The 17,964-nt window shown below is 44.1% G+C and overlaps 1 long non-coding RNA gene across 2 annotated transcripts; it reads right to left on the bottom strand.

The window, feature by feature from the left end:
- Positions 1 to 139: 139 nt before the first annotated feature.
- Positions 140 to 17,771, bottom strand: LOC129205447 (uncharacterized). Of its 2 annotated transcripts, none has more exons than XR_008576735.1 (4): positions 17,752 to 17,771; positions 12,921 to 13,024; positions 11,438 to 11,549; positions 140 to 4,875 (listed from the first exon to the last, which is right to left on the bottom strand). It is a non-coding gene; the product is annotated as an uncharacterized LOC129205447 (long non-coding RNA). The 2 variants fall into 2 exon arrangements; XR_008576734.1 differs by lacking the exon at positions 17,752 to 17,771 and adding an exon at positions 17,506 to 17,638.
- Positions 17,772 to 17,964: the final 193 nt, after the last annotated feature.

Genomic DNA, 17,964 nt, shown 5'->3' with positions numbered 1-17,964 from the left:
TCTCTCAGGATTTTTGCTTTGCAATACTGCAATTCACATTTTCCTACAAAAGTGTGATTGTTTTTCCCAGAGCACGTGTGTAGCATTGGAATTGCATTCAGGATGTAATTCTCAAATATATTCAGGAAAATAGATAGAACATTTATGGGAATAGTGACTGGTTATAGAGTGCTTGCAAAACATCACCATCACACTGATGGGTATACCTATCTCTTAAAAGTGAAGGTAAATTTGTACATAGGTATATGGCACAGCTTAAGCCTTACAGGATCATAATAATGGCGCGCACTGTTGAATGTCATGAGATAAATTTATCTGTAATATAGGTATCAGGAATTTTAATAATATCTATAGTTGTGAGCACACAAATGACATATAGAAGTCACCTCTGAAATTATACAAGTTTTATATGCATAGACCATAATTTAACTCAAGGATAGACTGGAGGGGAAGTTGCATCATCTTTGAAAAATGTGGAGCAGATCCTTGATTTTCGGACTTCTTGTGTGACCTTGATAAAGACCCTGTTTTGGGCTTTAGGTTCCTGTCTGTCACAGGCTCGTCACAGGGGGGTGCTCAGAGACAGCACTGGGATCCTGGACGCGTCTTCTGCGCTTTGGGCACAACCACTTCGGTCTCCAACTTTGTGCAGCTGTACATGTACTAGGGAATTGAATTTACTGGGAAAATAGCGGTGAGTAACCAAAGTAATTTATTTAATGATTAGCCTGGTTAACTGTCCCCTCTGCAGCCAGTTGACCAGGCCATTCCGTGTGACTACAGCACTTAAATGGTGTGAAAGTGACACAATGCTTAGAGGAAATCAGGCTTAAATATAGACGACCATCAAGCTTCTTCCTAAACATAAATATCAATAGGTCATTTAATCCATACTGTATCATAGAACAGCTGCAGAGATAAATCCTCCTGGAACAATGACAAAATACTTTATCATAGGGAATTTCACATTTTTGCCTTTACTGTCGGTGAGTAACCCAGGAGGAAGTGATCTGGTCCTAATCGTGGCACAAGCTGGTTCACAGGCACTCACTGCAAGAATCAATCTCCTGCAGTTTCCTGCAGGTACAAGAAACAGTGCAGAGCAGAAGCTCCCTGCTATGACTCTTGACTTCATCTGAAGAAAAGAGATTGCTCCTCACTATGCTGCTCATCATCCTAGCGAGATTGTCCATACCATATGACATCATGCTCAGTATATAACTGGGGCAGTTGGCCGGGTGGTGGTTTGGCTTAGGAACTCGCTGAGCATTGGTTCCGGGTGGTGAGAAATTCTGTCGATCATTTGTTTTGTACCTTATTTTATCAGTAGTAATAGTAGTAGTAGTATTCTCTTCCTTTTCTGTCCTATTAAGCTGTCTTCATCTCAACCCATGAGTTTTACCTTCTTTGTCTTTTCAATTCTCTCCCCCATCCCACTGGTGGGGGGCAGTGAGTGAACGGCTGTGGGGTTATCTCAGCTGCCTGCCGGGTTAAACCACGACAGCGTACCTCTTGCTGTGCTGATAGAGATGAAGTCCATTTCCTGGTAAGCAATGCTTCTAGTATTCATAGTCCAAAATACAGTTGGACGCAGCAATGGTACAGTGACAGCCCTCGGGCCCTGTCTTCGTCTTATTCTTCCCTCGTGTAATTTGCGTGAAGCGAGAGGAATCCTGGTAGCTATAAAGCTGGTGTGTCAGGCATAGAAGCCGAAGCCCTGGGAGCCTGCTTAATAGGTGTTTCAGAACACTGTGGAAGACTTTGGCCTAATTAAGGCTACATACAGTATAATCCATATCAGGTATTAGAAGTTAGTTTTATTTATATATTTACCTTAAAAGTTAGCTGAAAGTTAAATATTAATCTTTACCGTTTTAAAAAGCTCCACAGACTGATAGCGTAACGCCACATATTGTTATACTGCCTTTCCATTTAATCTTGCTTTCAGCCAGAGCAGCAATGTTGAGAAGTTACTATACAAGAGGCAACAGCGCCTCTATCTGACATATTATTTTGAAGGCAAAGTGCATTTCTGAGGCTCAGCTGCCATGAAAGGATGAAGCTTTGTTGGAAAAAAAAAAATCCTTTGTATGCTACAAAATGAACTCATGCCAGAGTTTTATGATATAAAGGAAGAAGAAAGGCCACGGAGATACCTAGAATTAGCTAGCTCCAGATAGTCTTATTTTTTCAATGTAGGCTCCTTCTGGGTAAGAAAACATATTTACGAAAACTTTTGGCTAATTAACTTTCATTTTTGACTGGTTTAATTCTTGACTGATGGATGATGCTTGTTGCTGGGCTACCTGGTTCAAGCAGAGGTAACTTGTGGGCCCAGTTATTACTGCATTGTTCTCTACTCTGAAGATCTCAGTGCATTACGTCTACTTCCTTGGCAACTGAAACTCTGACTTGGACATGACATGCAGTGAGTAATAACCAATAATGCAGCTTCTGCTATCAACTTTCATATGTAGTTTTTTGTGGTAAAATTAACGCAACATGCAGATTTATGAGGAATAGGGCAGGTACTTAAGCAGGTGCTTGAATACTTGGCTAGAGCTAGTAATTTTTTTCCCATTATTCGTACTAATCTGAAAAACTTTTTTATTTGCAAAAATAGCTGCTAAATACTTTTTTACTGTTTAATCAGCTCTTTTAGCAGGTCCTGCTCTTGCAAGGTCAGCGGAAGCAAGTGTATGCATAATACAAATTTTTGCACATGTTTGTCTCAGTTGAAGTCCAAGGACACAACAGAAGCCCAGTAAAGCCAATGACAAGCTTTCCTTCAAATTCAGTGAACCTTTGGCTGGACTTCAACTTCATTAGCATTAGACAGGCTAGACATTTGTAAATACTCACACTTGTTTGCTATTTGGGGAGGAAGAGCACTGCCAAAGGCACAGCAGGAACAAACCATCCATCTTCGTCAACACAAGTAAAGACAAGCCACTTTAGGTAGAGCTCTTCATCTAGGCTTCTACCAAATTGGACTTTCTTTGCCATGAGTTTGCATCAATAGCCCTCTGGCAAGCTTGAGCATTGCACAAACCTCTCCGCAGTTGTACGTAGTATTAGGGAACAGGGAATGCATTTTTTTCTGCACATCCAATTGCACAGAAAAGCAGTATTATCTACCTGACCTCTCAGCTCTTCCTAGACCATCAGGGAATACTTCAGTGTCCCCAGAGCTAGATGGCTATTTAGGTCATCCAGGAAGTTTAGAAAATCCTTCCTGACAAATGCAAGTGTTAAAGTCACTGACCGACTCTAGTGCTAATTGCCATGTAGAGTCTTTTCTGACGACTACTAATCAATCTTTAGATGCCACTGGGGAAAGATAATATGGACTTTCTGAGACCTGGATGATAACATAAACAAAACCATCAGGGCAAATGGCAGATCATGACACATGATGATTTCCTGGGAGATGAAGCAAATACCTCGGATGGCAATGATCCATGTAATTACCTTGGACTGGATTGTAAGTACTTTGTGGTTGCAACTAAAAGCAGGAGGAAGCATTAGCATTAAAAAAAAAAGGTATCATCAAGGAAGTATTCAGTTGACTGGAAAAATAACATATTTTTATGAGAATTATTACAGACTTACCTTTAGGGCACATTTTAAATATTTCTCCCTAGGTGAACTGAAAGCTCAGAAAATCTCACCATTGTGCCGGTTTCCAGAGGGACAAGTGTGATCAGAGAACTGCTGCTGTATCATGCAGTCATAGGGATCCGTCTGCCTGCAAGGCACGCTGGGGCCTCACTCTCATCAGGTGTAAGATCATTTTTCACCGATCTTAATTTAGTCAACTTCAGCAATGCGATGGGCACAGAGCAGCAGTGTGATGAATACAGGTGAGCAACCAAGAACGTGTCACTAAATCTCTGCGTAAGATGCAATGAGTAAAATTCCTCGCTCTAAATTTCCCATTCTTTCTCAAAGGTAAATTCCTGTCTCAGTGCTCGAGGTCTCAAGATGAAACTGGAGGCTACAGGGGGACCTCACCTCTGTGCAAAGCCACATTCAGCAGAGCTCAATGTGTTATCAAAAGGGGAAAGGGCATGAAACTATATTTTCTAGTTAATGATCTTAAGTAAGGAACTGAAACCTAGACCCTGCATTGCCTAAGTTCAGGGATTTTCTCTGGGCAGAGCCCTGGAAACCGTATTTCAGAAGCTTAGAACAGAATTCTTGTATGAACAACCACAGCCTTCACTTGTGCATGTTTTTAACCTCCTTCTGTGTTCATTTTGCCATCTCACATTCTGGCTAAAAGAATCCATGGCAGACTCATCTTGTAACTGCTGCTAATTTGCACTTGCTGCTGGCATGGCCATGGGTGCAAACCAGACAGTTAAGTGTTGGCAAGAAGCAGTGAGTTAATCACGGCCTTGGAAGCGTGGTCCTCTGCTTGTGCTCCAGGGAATGAGCTCAACCAAATGGCAAAGTCCAGCCAGGGAACTCAGCCTTGGGTTTGTGCCAGGCAGTAACCGTGAGTTCTGTTTTCAAATCTGGCTCTGCAGCAATTTCTTACATAAAATCCTAGAGCCTAGCTCAAATTGACCAGATGTTCTAATGGTTGCTTGCTTTTTTTAATCCTTTTTTTTTTTTTAAGTTTAGATTCTATCTTCAAAGCCACTTTCTGGAAGTGAAATAGCACTTGCTACAGAGGTCTATTCTAAGCTCAGCATTATTGCAATGATTTGCCTTGTTTGCATGTGGCCTGCCATATCTGCATTGCCTCAGTTGCATGCAAAACTCTGTCAGAAATGGGAGTTATTTCTAAAGGCTTGCTCCAGGTCCTGCCCCTGCACCCCTTACCAAGATGTTTCTCCACATCTTCAGCTGGGGCAAACAGCCAATTTTCTAAAAAAAAAAAAAAAAAAAATTCAATAATAAAAAAAATCATCACCTTTGTAAAGTGAGATTGAAGAAACTACTTTGCTGTGGTGAAGTACTTTCAGATCTGTACATGCTGCATAATGAATAACACTATTTAACTCTTCGTAACTTTGGTATTATCAGTAGACATGTAAAGATATCCTGCATGTAACCAATTGGCATTGGTACAAAGTTGGAGAAAAACTCTGTATGTTTTGCATGGATTTATTATTATCACGTACAAACATGTACTATCAAAGATGCTGTCAGCTTTAGTCCTAATCCAGTATCCCGCAGTACCAGGCTGTGAATGAATATTTTTTAGTGATCCTACAGTAAAATCACCAATTTTTCTCTTACATAAAATCAAAAGCATCAACAAGAAAACCACCGAATAAAATCAAATCCTTGCAGTAGTAAGGACAGCTTTCAGCATATGCAAACACAGAATTGCCTTCCACTCTTCTTTTTAGTAACCAAACGCAAAACAATTAGTCTCTTCCTCCATTTACAGGCTCATTCTCCCTGGTGACTCAGCCTGGAAGAATAGTAGCCACTCACTTCTTTAACGCCAGGAGAATTCCTTATCGTGCTGTAAATCATCCTGTCTTGTTTCAGCTCCAGCAGTGCACGTCCCTACACATGTTGTGCATGCAACACATTTAAGACCCCTGATTACCAGTGAGGTCCCTTCCTGCCCTTGGTAAATAATAAATAATAATAGATGCATGAAAAGAACACTAGACGTTTCTCAACCTGGTTGTTATTCTAAGGAAACTCATATTTGGGACTTGCATTACCTGGCAGTGAAATTTTTTGGTTTGTTTTAAGCATGTAGCTAGTAGAAACAAACCCACGCTGATATATTGTCTTTGCACAGCTATCGGGTCCTTCACAACACATCAATGCAGGCCACTAGGCAAACTGGAAATCTCTTTGTGGCAACACCTCCCCTTCTAATTTTATTACTTAAATTAATACCAGCCTTCTGACTGACAGCCCAGTAGCCTGACTTCCTCCTTTCACAGGAGAGGAAGTTCACTCAGAACAGGGTGAGCCTGTCTCTGTATGCACTTGGTGCTCTGCTTTCTCATCGAGGTTGCTCAAAGTAGTGTTACTCTTGCTTATTTGTTTTAGGAAGTGGTTACTTCTTCAAAAAAGAGGAAAGATAAGGTTAGGTAATTTTCTATAGATTACTGAGGAGGTATCAACTGATAATATTTGATATCTTTTCCCCTTTTTTATTTTGTCTGAGCTAATTGTCCTTTGGCACGGGAGCGAGAGCGGCTGTTTAAACAACAGGAGTTTATTTACAGCTACTTGGGGTTTCATTATCATTTGTCTGGGATGGTAGAAACATTAACCTTAATTCAGCATTGTTGGAAGCAAAGGATTTCCATGTAATTGCCTTTGCAAGGTATGTGTTATAAATGAGAATTCTCATTTAGGACCCATTTCACAATCACTTCTTCCTCTGTGAGTTACAGGGAAACTTTTTTGCAAAATTTGGGCCAGTTATCATAATAAAAAGTCCATTGACCACTTCAGCTGTTGTTTTAGGGTCATCTCTTTGTAGCATTTTACTTCTGGATATTCTCTCATATTGATCCTCATAAATGTTTTATTTATCTGCTTCTGAAACATCCCCCATATCTGGACCTGAGCGATTGTGGCTGCTCTTGCCAGAAGACACGGGCAACCAGGGGAATAGCCAGACTGCAGGGCTAAGATACCGAGGAATGAGATGGCTTCCCCATGACCTGAAACCTTTCCATCACTGCTGGCTAGCTTTCAAAAAGACAGTACACAATTTAGGCAGGCGTCTGATGTGAGAATTTCTGAGTCAGGGTGTAAAGTTGTGTCAGTGCTACAGCTCCTAATGATGAACCTTTGAGCAATAACTTGAGAACTTGTCCTTGAGATTATATGTACTTTTTTCTTTCACCTCCCTTAAAGCATCTGTGAAGGACAGTGGATTCCCAAAGAAACCTGTCCTTTTTGGCAAAATATAGCCTACTAAGAACTATCCTACTAAAACCTCCAGATAAATGCATTTCCCCCACTCCCCCGCTGAGTCTTTTACGTTTCAGGCCTGGGTGACATCAGAGGGATGATAGTGTGGGTGCTCAGCAGCTCTGGGAGACATCTGCCATATGTCAGACACTGATGAACTGAGAGGTTTGCAAACAACCGAGGAAAAGTTCCTGAACTATGCAAAGCTAGAGCAAGATTATTAGGCTTTGTCCTTTGATTGTAAATGCAGGAGGAATCTTGGCCCTGTGGGAGCCATTGATGCTATTGTGGCCTGGGTTGCATACAAAGTCCTGCCTTTTTGATTTAGTGTTTATTTGTTTCCAAACCTCTTTCCCCATCATCCCTCATTTCTACTCTCCCTGGGGATGATTCAGCAGAATAAAGCCACATGAGTATAACACCCATCCAGCAAAAACACTTGAGGACAGACTTTAAACTGAGCAAGTGTTTTATTACTTCCTGAAGAAGAATGTTTTTATAAAGTGATACCCTTATGTCTATTACAAACAATATGTCTTATTAATATGTCATTTTAGCTAACGACAAACCTGTAGGAACTGCCCCCACTGTCCCACAATTAAGTGAGGCTGGCAGAAGGAAGCAAGAACTTTAGAATTAGTAGAAATAACTAACTCTAACTCTGCCTACTATTTGCTTTTGATTTTTTTTTTCCCTCTTGCTGTCTTTGCTCCATCTTTTCTGTCTGCTTCATTTCCTTTGTATTTTTCAGTCACACTGTGTTTTTTATTACTGGAACAAATAAAGCCCAGAATATTACATTGTTTGTTTGACCACTATACTCGTCTCCAGCATCAGACAGCCAACAGTGTCTTCCCACAACTTAGGAAAGCAGGGATCCTTGCTCTTAACCTGCCTCCTGAACTGCATCTGCTCTGTGTGTGCACACATGCGTACACTAAACTGATGATGCCTCTAACAGTCACTGAGAGGAAAGATGACCGCATTTGTCATTACCAAGATTGTGTGCAAATAGATGCCCGTGCACAGTTTATGTTACATTTGTGGTCATATGAAATTTCCCAAACTGAGACCATCTTCAAAATGCAACTATTTCCCCTTTTCACTTTAAGAGCAACAACCCTGAGAATTGTTAAGAGGGCTGAAGAACTCACTGATCTCACTGAAACTGTCAGGGGAAGCAGATAGCAGCACAGAAATTAGCATGCTAAATGCAGACCAGTGTTTACCTTGGGTATCTGGACATTCTTTTGATGTAAAAGGAGTATTGTATTCTCCTTAGTGCTTTGCTACAGAAGCATTTCCCCAGCAGTAAAACCGAAAAAGCAGGTTTAATTATTAGCTGCTTTGCCACCTCGATGGCTTCAGCAGGCTGCATGCAGACTTTGCAGATAATGGCACTCAGGCACACCCACAGGCTGCGCAGGGCGTCTTGAAATGAAAAGCTGGAGGCGACCATTCCCCTCTACAGGCTCCATCTCTCCCAGATAAACAGCTGTACAGGAGAGAGTATGAAGAGCTAGTTGCAGTGTTGCTGCTCCTGTCAGCTTGCTGTGGGCAAGAGGGTCCCCAAGTACGTGTGCTATCCCTGCAGCCCAAGGGACGGATCCATGCAGGGTTCCCTTGCTGGGTAGAGCAGATAATACAGAATCATGAAACTGAGTTGGCTCCAAGTTTGGGGTTACACTGGGGCATGTCAGTCAGAGGACATGGCACTGAGCTCCAAGCTCTGTAATCAGTTGTGCTCTACCCAGGGCAGGAGCACGGAGGGCTGAGCACCTGGCTGGGGCCCAGGACTCAGCACTGCCTGCAGCTCCCTTCACTGCCCTTGGCTCTGCCTTTTGGGCAACCCTGAGGGCGCTTCTCAGTGTGGTAAGGGATCAACACTCACTTTTTGACCCGTGGCTGGATTAGGTGACATGCAAACTCCTGGGTTTTGGCTGCCAGAGAGGGATGTCCATGTGCAGGGACCTGTGTTATCATCCCAGCCAGCACAAACAGGCTATGTGACACAGTTACAGGGGTGAGGGAAATACTAAGGAGGTCAGGAGGACACTATGGTATGTGGGGCTAGCATGAATCACCTCAATAAAGAGAAGACCCAGTCCTGCTATGCGCCCTGGTGGGAAGCGCTGGGCCATGTAGCACTGCCACAGTGCCCCAGCTGCCCCGACTGCTAGGTCCGCCCGGAGTCAATGCCAGGAAACCATGACCATGGTGAATTATAACGACACAGATCAAGCAGTTCCTCCTCTCCCTCCCGTAACACTTTCCAGCCTAAGTGTTGCCCGCATGCCACCATACCAAACATTTCAGGAGGGGCTGATTCCATGTTCACCCACACAAAGTGTCCTGGAGGGAAATACACTGTACGGTTGCCTCCCATGGAGGACTATGTCAGCCGAGCCTGTTACAACTCCTCGTGGAAACATGAACACACAAACACTATCAGCTGCCTTCCTGGGTGCTTACAGGTTGCAATCAAGTCTCCAGGAATCTGAAATACCATGTGGGAAACATTTTTCCCTTTAGACATAAAGGTGTTGGCTATCATTATTAACAAGCATTGAAGCTCTGAAGACCAGCTTGAAAAAGATCTACTAATTCATTGATTTTTGATGGTTAGTATCTATATATATGTATTTTGATAGCGCTTACAGTGATTTTATATCACTATAGTGATATAAAATGCACGTACCAGTGCATTAACAACACTGGTTTGCCATGACACCGCTCATCAAATAAGCATATATTTTGCTTATTTACATATTCCCTTTTTTACAGGCAGAATATCTTCCTATAGGGAAATTTCCAAGAAACAGATAGGCTCTTGTTTATCTAATTAGCAAAGGCACAAAATATGACTACTATATGTGACTAATAAAAACTGAATAAGCATATTTCTAGAACTTAAGTCGGCACTGTTCACGATCCTAAGGTTATACACAGTTTAACTGCAGCTTTTTGCACAAGAGCTTGACATATGGCAGGAAAAAGACTTTTATCCCCACTGTTAACTAACTAGATAATATACATTGTTAGTCAATAAGGGAGATGGAGCACGTATTTCACAAACAGATTACTTGGAAACTTGATGGACGAGTCCTTCCTGGGACAGCCACGGTAACTGCTGTATTTAATAATTGCTTTGTCATCTTAGCAGTGATAGAAACGGGTTCCTTCCATTGGCTCTGCAGTTACTGTGGCACATCATTTAATCCACCCATGCTGATGTGAACTTTTGTTTTCCCAAACATTAGGACAGAAACATCTGGCTAGCTATAAAGCAGGTCAACACAAATAAAGCTTTCAAGAAGCAATATTCACAGTTGCTATTTCACTATGCGAATAGCTATCCATAATGAACTGTATAGAATTAGCTTCTAAGATTTAGATGAAGGTTTTTTGAAAACTGATGCCTGAAGTGAGACTCCTCCATGCTTAATCACCTACATAAATGACCTGCTTTCCAACAGCAGCCACCACTCCTGTTTGCTTCTAAGGGAACTGTTGGCTGCCCAGGACTGATTAAATCAAAGCACCTCCTCTACACCTGTGAATTTTAGCTTAGAGACACAGCTTTGAACATCACATTTCTAGTATGTCGGTATAAGCATTAGTATTGACAGGCCAGGCCATTGGATTCTGCTCTTCCTTTTGACATTATTCAGTTTGTGGCATTAAATAATTCACTTAACTCATGTTTTAATGTACAAATAAGAAAAATACTTGCCTCATAATGGGCAGAACTAACATTTGGGGGCAGAAGTCGCCTCATTAGCCCTTGACCTAATCTCTGAGCTATTCACACCAGGCTTTCTTTATAGTCAACGACAGAACTGGGCACTCTAAGGATGGGATTCATCTAATCAAGTACATACCACTGTAGGAGGAGATAAACCACATTGCAGGCTCCACTGACAAAGCTGATCAGATCTCCGTTGACTCTAAAGGGAGACTCACTCGTGATACAAAGATGTTTGTGTGTGAGCTACCAGTTCCCAGGCATGAATCCCTCCCTTATTGTCCAGTCGAGGCTGTGGTTTCACGATCACCATCAGCAGCTATGAGCTGCTGCCAGTGTACGGACACACACTTTTCCCTGCCCTAATCACATGGTCCTATGTGTCAGCTCTAGCAATCCTGCAGCCCTAGGTAAAAAGGATTAACTTGCTGCATTGGCTGAAAATTAATGCTGAAGAAAAAGAATTTGGTTTTGGTTGCACTGGCAGGCAGAGCTGATGCCCCTCATGGCATCACATGCCCTAATTGCTAAATCTGAGGCCTGGTTGGGGGCAGAAATGTCATTTCTGAAGGGGAAATGCGACTGCCCTTTTTGGCATCAGCTTTAAGTTGGACTGGCTTAAGTTGACCACAAAACAGCCTCCATGGAAGGCAGTTCTAAAAATGAATAGACTTAGTTACAGAACATAAAGTTAACATGTTCATGCTTACTGTCTTGGGATATGATATGACAAACATCAAATACAATTGATCCTTGAAAAGAAAAGAGGTGATGAGACATAGCACAGACCTTCATCTCACCATCCTTATGTGCAGGCCACGTTTGATGCCCGGGGAAAGGAGCAGTGTCCAGCAGGCCTGAGAGTCGGGATCGCAGCACATTCCAAACCACAGCATCAGCCCTGGGGAGAGGCAATGTTAAAAGATCAGGACTGAAAAAATGTTACTTCTGCTCTGGGCAAAGATGCTTTTCAAACAGGTTCCGAAATGCTTATCTGCAGAAAATGTCTATAGTGGGTGCAAACTTGCTTTTAGTAGATGGCATTAATTATATGACACTGTTTGCTAGAATGACTTCTTTCTAAACACCTGCAGCTTAGAAAGGGCAGTCTTTGTCATGAGCTTGGTTACTGGCTAATAAACAGCTATTAACAGCACTTACAGACCTAAACAGGATCTAACGAAAACACTTCAAGCAGCAAAATAAATTATGTTTTTACACCATTTTTACACAGATATATCCATCTGTGTAATAAAGGGAAATTAATCCATCTCAAGCTGATACAATTAATATCTAATATATAAATGGTAAACTGATAAGCATGCTAGAGCTTAGGCACTCAAAGGACTTTACATAAAAAAGACATTGTGTCATCAAGACAGATGGATGCAGTTCTTGCCTGATGTGCGTTGTGGCAGCAGGACCAGCAGAGATGTGGGTAGACGAGCTGGCTGGAAACACCAGGTGTACCCGGGTTGCCCACTGACGGTGAGCCTGAGGCTGCCCTCCAGACCAGAACTGTTGGTGCTGGGTCAGAGTGGGGGCCCCCATGCCCGAGCATGCCCTACAAGTCCTGTACCACCAGCCTGTTTGCCATGCTGTAGGTGGGCCTGTCTTGTAGCGTAGAAACTATAGGATGTGCCATATCCTGCGCTCATGGCTGTTCCAGGAACAGCCCTGTGAGCTCTGTATACACAGCCAGCGTGACGGTTTTCATTCCAATTTGCCTGGGGATCTTCCTCTTCTGAACCAATACTGTTCTCGTACTAAGGTCTTACATTGCCCAGTGCAGTCCCTGGGACTGAAATCAGATCTCTGCACAGTGTGCCCTTGATGCCACTGAGCTCCCAGAAGACACGGAGGTGTACCAGTGTGGCCCAATTTCTCAGGGCAAAATGTGCCTCCACGTGGCATTTCTTCTCTGGCAGCATTACACAGAAGCGTTCTGCAGCCTCACACGCTTCAAAGCTCCACTTGTTGAACTAGTTTTGAACTGACTTTTCTAATGCCAGAACATGCACGTTTATGATTTTCCCTGCAGTATTAGCTGTTCTTGTAGGGACTTCTAGGGACTTACCTCGAAGGACCTGAGCAACTTTCTTCCACCAAGAGACCTTTAGAAATCCTACACCAATGAAATCCAGTATTCCATAGCGACAGTGGAAGCCCATGCCCCCAAATAACCAACTCTGATGCCAGAAAATATTGTATGTTCTCTGACAGGGCCTGATATTGTAGGTAGGTGGAGCAGGCGCCACAATGATTAGCATACCTCTCTCTCTGTGTCTGTCCTCAGCAAACACCCGTTGATTCACACATATTGCCAGAGGTCCAAGAGGATTGGCTTAGATTAGAGCTAGCGATCTCATGTTCTTTCTAAAGATAATAAAAGGCAGAGCTTAACAATATGATTTATTTAAAATGTCATATGAAGGGTAATTTATTTCTGTAATAATTAAAAATGTTACCAACCAATCAGCTGCAAAGACATTTTTTCATTCCCTGAATTCCATATTTACAGAATTTTCCCATCCCTGTTGAATCACCGTATCTTTCCAGCAGCGAGCTGCGCTGTGTGCACAAGTGAATAACACCACATTTTTTCTGACTTTTTTTTTCCTTTAATGATTAATATGGTGGTGATTTTTCTGGTAGGATCCAGTTGAGTATCGGCTGAATAAGGTATTAGCTCTAACTAATACCTTATTAGTATTAACTTCGCAGCTGATTACAGCAACTACTTTGCCTGCCTACTCGTGAATTTTAAGAAAATGCTAGTTGTACCATAAGCAAAGTGGTAACCAAAATAGCCAGAAAATGCTCTTAAGTCCACCAAAAAAAAAAAAAAAGCATGTTCATTAAAAACAGTTATAGATTGGCTGTGCAGTTAGTTGTGCCAGAAGTTATGAAGCAGTTGCAGGCTGCCAAATGCTATTGGATAAAATGAATGGCTTGATAGTAAGAAAGCAAAATAACTAACTAACCTAGAAAGGAAGGATCAAAACTGGAGATAAGAAAGGCATATTTTAAAACCAGTTGTTTCTTTATTAGGGAGAGAAAAGATATGGAAGGGAAAGAAGTGGGTTTTTTAATCTGCTTTGCAAGGTTCAGAAGAAGTCTAGCAGGTGATACACTGACCCCCTCAACTTGTCTGGAGTTCTGCCACTAACTTCCAAAGAGCCCAGGTTTCACAGACAGGGTAACCAGGTAGGAGAAGAAATCTCTTTTTAGAGCAAGATCTTCTTCATTCCCTATCATAATGGCAATTACAGCTATAGTCTTTTTTCACAGGTCACAAACAAAAGCATGTAAGCACATGCTTAACTCACCTCTGTTCCAAGGCGGCCTTCTAATTAACTGCAAACACATGTTTAAGCCCTTTCCTTGATAAAGCTGCTTTTCTGAATCAGGATGGAACCATGAATTTGATGTAGACCTATGCGAACAATAATACTCACTTTTCATTTCTATTGTTTCTCATTACAAGGAACAAACTTGTTTATGTAGGTAACTGGACAGTGAAAGCTTCTGTTGGCTTTGGTGTTGCTGACTGGATCTAATTTGAAGAAAGCTTGTAAGGACAGCTACCAGAGAGAGACATTGCCTGCAAGAAATGCAGCCTAAAATGAACAGTGACAGCCTTGAAGTGGAACAGACAGATGGAGTCATGTTTGCCAGAGTCCCACAAGCCTTTATTAAAAGCAGACAGGTCTGATGACTGCACAGAAAGGGAACAAGTTAGGTGTTAAAGGAGGCAGTGTGCTCTGTAATACGTGACTGCGTTAGCGGTTTATAGACAGGGTTTCACCTTTTCCAAGCGGAAAGGCACAGAGCGATGAAGAGCCCTCCGTGGTGAAGATCTCTCCACTTGCAAACTTGCGCAGAAATTCAAAGGAAAAAGCAGTGACTCTATTCACTCAGCAAACATGCTGAGTAATAGTGAATCTCCCAACCAAAGTCCTATTCCCACAGTGCTCAGCTGACTTAAGAAAGCTCAGCAGCACTCGGTGCAAAATGTTTTACCTCAGAACAGGTGACAAGCAGCAGCTTTCTGTTTAGCCTTTCCCTATCTTGTCACCCAGTTCTGGGGTGGTATGAAGCTGCATGCTGGCGATTCAGAGTGACTTCTCCCCTCAGAACATGGAGCATTTACAGTAAGTAAACAGATTTGGAGACTGGTTGTTCCACACGTGTGGACCGGAAGCTGAGCCGAGAAAGAATTGGGTGAGTCACAAACAATGCCTGGAAGCCTAAAAAAAAACAAAAACCAAACCCCCCAAAAAATCCCGGAGTCCTCCCTACTTTGAAGACAGCATTCTCCTCAAAAGCGTAAGCGGGAACAAAATGTTCTCCTGTAACACACCATTTAAGGCTTCATTAAGTACCTTTATCAGTCACCTTCCCATTAATCTTAAAATTTATAACGTTGCCAGATGGACAGCCCTAAATTTAGGAACTCTCCCTGTTCTTCTTTGTATGGTAATACAATAGAAAAGCCTGGGAACAGCAGTGTAGAGCACTCTGGTTTATGAGAGAGGCTGGGGAAGAGGTAGCGACGTGAACTCTTGTGTGGTCCAGCTGCCGGTCTATGCCTGCCATGTCCGGCAGCAGGGCTGGGCTGCCACAGGGGATTATTCATCTAAATCCCTGTATTTGAAGCCAACAAAGACAACGGTGGCTGCTGGGTCCCGTAGGACAAGACTATACACCCAGCCCTATTCATCAGGAAGCAGCAGAAGACCTGAGGAACCACTGTTACTTCCCCCAGCCCCCTGAGGTATATGGTCCATATATTGTGGCTTTTGGCCCCAAGAGGAATTTGGTATTCAGCCTGGTATGGTAGGAAGAAAAGCTAACCCTGGACAAGGGCAGGATCAAGAACATGCCATCCTGTAAAGGGAAGACAGCAGTAAACTGACCAGCGGTATGGTATCCCTGAGCAGATTGGGAAGTCTCATGGTGAAGAAATGTTAAAAGGATCACAAATTGATGTAGACATTGTTTACATACCAAGAAAGAAGCCAAAAAAAGCCATAACCCACCTCCTGTAAGTCAGTCAAAGCTCTTGACACTTTATGTTCAATGCCGATTAAGTTTTATTCATAAGGGTGGTACTGATACTGATACTGTTTATTTCACTCAGGAGGGGCCTGAGTACTTTTAATCAAGAAAAATATGACAACATCATAGCGGCAACCAACTAACACTGTTTCAGTAATTCCTGAAGTCCTCTCTTCCTTCCTAGCTAAATTCCACCAGATTAACACCAATCCCGGTAAAATGACAACCCGCCCCACCTGCAGGAATTAGAAAAGGTTTGAGCTGTACCAGTTTCTTTGACCCATATATCCTAAATTTGGGCATGTTCCATTTCAGTATAATTGTTGGTCAGCTTCCTGATTATTTACAACATCTTATTAAATGATATTACGACATATGGGAAGCCAAGTAGATGAGAAGAACGTTATAGCAATCTAATTACTGACTCTCTTACAGTACGCTTTACGATGATCATTAAAGCATTCCATACGGGTTCCAACCGCTAAACTAAAAACATAGCAGACCTAGATTTTAATGTATGAACAATCTCACAGAAAACAGGGTTCAGGGTCACAGGTCCCTGTGACAGAGGCAGCCTGTCCTGAACTACTGGTCTCGGTCATGCTTGTTGATAACTCTTTTCTTGTGGAAGTATGACCACCTTCTGCCATTTTACTCATGAAATGAGACTGGCTGTCCAACTCCAGCTGTCAGGAACCCTCAATCATGATCCTTTCGGAATCTCCAAGTATAGCAACAGGCTTTTCATTCTTGCTAGATCTTCCTTTTCAGGGCACTGGTTTTCTTACTGCCTCTATATATGCATACACACAGCTACGCCTCTATAGCTATAGCTATATGTTTCCCCTCTCTACATTTTCTACTCATATTCTTGGACACTCTCTCTCTTGCTGCCATGTTTGTTGGCTCCCTGGAACACAGCAGGCAAAGAAAGAGATCAACTCTGCCTTTTGTAATTTTTGCAATTTGGTTTTTTGTGACTACATTTTTGTGATTTTTCTGGATGTCTCAAAATATTCGCTTTCTCTTCCCTTTTTTAACTACAAGTTTAATAAAACAAATAGTATCCAGGGACTGACATCTTAGCATTTATGTATTTTTGTTAAGTTACAGCTTTTCAAAACTTCCTCAAGCAAAATTACTTTCTTCTCTCCACATTTTTTAACTCCTCATCAGTTACTACTGCCTCATCCCTCATCCTACAGCCCTCGGTGGCACAAACAGGAGAAAAATGAAACAGAAATCCCCCTGCGGAAAGGCCAAACCTCAAACAGAACCAGGAGTTAGAAAGGCGGTAAGAAATGGCTGTTGGGATGTGCTGTGGCGTGTGCAGTAGCTGGAAAATGGGCCCATTGATCTGACAGCTGGGGCTGGCTGCTGAGTTCGTGCCGTTTGCGGGCTGGTGGCTGGTTCCTTCCCCCGCTCCAAGCAGGCAGGAGGAGGGGCCCGGGCGAGGAAAGGCCGTTTCTGGTGCCTCAGGAGCTGCAAGGCCGGCGCGCCTCCCGCTCGCGTTGGGAACCCGACAGGCACAAAACACCCTCCCGTGAAAGCCAGGGCTTCAGCACGGACAGAGGCGGGCCGGCCTGGGCCCGGGCCCGGGGAAGGCTGCCCGGGGGCGAAGGGACAGCGGCCAGGCCCCCGCCGCGGCCCCTCCTCGGGCCACCTCCCCGACAGCCGGGTTTCGCGATGCCGGCGCGGGGCTCTTCCCCCCTCCACACCCACCCGGGCCCCGCGGCCGCCGGCGGCGCAGACCCCCGCGGCGAGCTCGCCGGCGCTGGCCAGCTCCCGGGGCTCACCTCCTGCCGCGCCGGCCGGAGGGGGCGGCTGGCTGGGCCCTCGCGGCTCCTGCCCCGGCCCCCGACAGCAGGGCCGTGCGCCACGACCGGCGGCCGGTGCTGACCCTAACGGCCCCCGCGTGACGTCACAAAGCCCCCCCCCCCCCCCCGAGCGACCCCCCACCGCGGAGCGGGCCCTTCTCCGACCCGGCCCGCAGGGGGAGCCCCGCCCCCGAGCGCGCCGGGCCGGGGCCGTGTGAAACGCACCTTTTGCACGAGTCCCGCTCGGCGCGGGGCGGGACTTGCGGGGCAGTGGGCGGGGGAGGTGGGGGAAGCCAACAGGTTCAGCCAATCGGAGCCGTCGTTCCCGTAACGTCACGAGGGGCCCCGCCTCCCTCCTCCGGCAAGGCGGGGCGGGGCGGGGCGTCCGCGGCCAATGGGCGGTACCAGAGGGGCGGGGCCTCCTGTCGCGAGGGCGCG

Source organism: Grus americana, chromosome 3 (assembly GCF_028858705.1).
Source record: "Grus americana isolate bGruAme1 chromosome 3, bGruAme1.mat, whole genome shotgun sequence".
In the NCBI taxonomy this organism is placed as follows: Eukaryota; Metazoa; Chordata; class Aves; order Gruiformes; family Gruidae; genus Grus; species Grus americana.
Note: the sequence above shows the minus strand (reverse complement) of the source record. Positions and strands in the feature narration are given on the sequence as shown.